This window comes from Berghia stephanieae, unplaced genomic scaffold (assembly GCF_034508935.2).
Source record: "Berghia stephanieae isolate SIO BIC M18660-M18661 unplaced genomic scaffold, UCSD_Bste_1.3 scaffold5505, whole genome shotgun sequence".
Taxonomy (NCBI): Eukaryota; Metazoa; Mollusca; class Gastropoda; order Nudibranchia; family Aeolidiidae; genus Berghia; species Berghia stephanieae.
Window position 1 is genome coordinate 1 of NW_027626962.1, and position 2,364 is coordinate 2,364.

At 34.6% G+C, this 2,364-nt stretch overlaps 1 non-coding gene across 1 annotated transcript; it reads left to right on the forward strand.

Moving 5' to 3' along the window:
* Nucleotides 1–1,691: 1,691 nt before the first annotated feature.
* On the forward strand, nt 1,692–1,968 carry LOC144962028 (small nucleolar RNA U85). Its single transcript, XR_013643350.1, has one exon. It is a non-coding gene; the product is annotated as a small nucleolar RNA U85 (small nucleolar RNA).
* Nucleotides 1,969–2,364: the final 396 nt, after the last annotated feature.

Genomic DNA, 2,364 nt, shown 5'->3' on the forward strand with positions numbered 1-2,364 from the left:
TAGAACCCCCTTTTGGGGCCACTTGGTTGTTCCTATCCCAAAAGATATTTGGTACTGTACGCACAAATGATTAAAAAAGCAAGCAAAAAGGGGACAACAATTACAAAAACTGCTCTGCGTGTCCTTGGATGAGGTTCATACACTTCTGTAAATAAGAGCCTGGCCATAGGCAGCATGCAATAGCCCTTGTAAAAGTGTTTGAGTGAAACGTTTTGCCTAACTGATGTCTTATGCGGATCGTCCGTAATTGTTATGGAAATTAGGTAACGATTTCGGACATAGGAAATGGAATGAAATATAAACTGCAACCTTTTCAAATCAAAGTGCTAGAATAGTTTTTAAGAATAAATAGGAGATTGACACGATGAGGTTATCGCATAATGCACTGAATCTGGAGATACCGAAGGCCTACCATTGTCATTGTCTCAAAAGTGGTCAGGGAATATTACTCTACTTCTCACCCAAAATGTACGCGAAAATAAACTTAAATTCTATTTCTTCTGTACGCTCGGGGAAATAAACTTGACCTCTACTATTACAGTTTTCTGAACGCTGGGGAAATAAACTTAAGGCAGTGTCTACGTACACGGTTAACCGGGCACCTAGCCTCGGGATCAAACGTACACGGTGGCTCCGGTAACTGGTTTGCCGCTACAATACAAGCAATGGATAGACCTCGCTCTTTGTATATGTATGTGTGTGTTATTTTAAAAATATCAAACAATACAATTTAACCCATTAAAGGCGAGATTCGAGGTAACCGTGTATAAATGTTACCGTGTACGTAAACCCTGAGGCTAGGGGGCCCGGTTAGTAACGAAAAAAATATACCAAAATATCTGTGATATTCCTCTTAATAACGAAGTTATGCATCTTTAATCAAACCCCCTAAAACTTTTAGTAAATGCGAATGGCAATTTCAGTCACAACTTTCTTATACTTATGGGCGAGTTGGTTCACAATTTGACCTCCCACTGTTACTCCCTCACTAAACTGCCTAAAGTCAAAAGTTACAGTGTATGTAGCCACTACTCTATTTCTCCCGAACAATCGGGAAATATACTTGAACTCTAATTCAAATTATTCAAATTCTCAAATGCTTGGCAAAAATAAAAGCTGAACTCTGTAAAATAAAGTTATCATACCTGTCTATTTTACGGATGGATCGTCCGTAAATTGTTACGGAAATTAGGTAATGATTTTGGACATACGGGAAAAGGAAGAAGTATTATGGGTTTGATTTTACAGAATTTGGTCGTAGTGTTGGAGAGAAAAAAAAACAAAAAAAAAAAAAAATATTTTTTTTTAGTTCCCAAGTTATCCCAGAAAGGAAAAAAAATGTTCCCTTAAATTATAAAGTCTACTGCTCAGTTCTCGCCCATGATAACTTAGTCGATTGCCACTCGTTAATGGTGGAGGTCAACAACAGTTATTTATGTATAGAAGGTTGTAGATACTCAGTATTTTTAAAAATTTGTTGTTGTTGTTGTTGTTGATTGGTGGAGTATTTCTAAAAAAATTTTACCATTTAATTACTGATTAATTTTATGTTGGCTACTGATTTTGAATGTTCAAGTAGACAGGTATGGGTTATGGTTATACACAGACAGCCACCAATCCGGTAGCCTGTTCACTGTTAATGTTAATTGTATTTGTGGTGAATATTTTTGGATAATCTTTGAACTTTCTCAGCCAGGTGATGATTTATGGTCGTCTGAATTATTCCTGTTCAACATTAAAACCAGAGTTTTTTTATTGTCTTTTAATCTTGGTTGATGTATACAGATGTTTACATTAGCTGTAAGGCCAGACATACATTGATTTGTTTATAACAAATGGTCACATCGCTAGAGGTTGCATTGTGACCATTTTAAATAAAAAGGGCAGGTCATAGAACCAAGCACTTTTTATCCTCCTATTATTCCATGGTGACAGGACTTTGCTGACTTCTTTAGTAATCTGATGGCTGAATTTCTTTAGAGCATTTGCTTTGAAACTACTTGTCTTCCATCTCTTGTAATTTTATTTTTATTATTTTTATTTTTTCTCTTCTGTTTTCAGATACATGGAAAAGGTTCTCACTTGTAAGTATTTAATATTTTGTGCCTTGTCAAAAGCAAAGGATATTATATATTATATTTTGCTTATTTTCCCTAGATTGTTGTAGAAATAATTGCATGATCACCAATTTTTATGTTTTCCTGATTTTTTAATTTGACAAATGTTCCCGAAACTGCATAATAATAATATTGATAATAATAAATAATCTTATTGTCCAAATAGGCAATTATTGTTAAAGGACGAAGATGGTAAAATGTTAGATTTTAAAACAAATGTGATGTCAGTACATTGGTTAACTGTTTG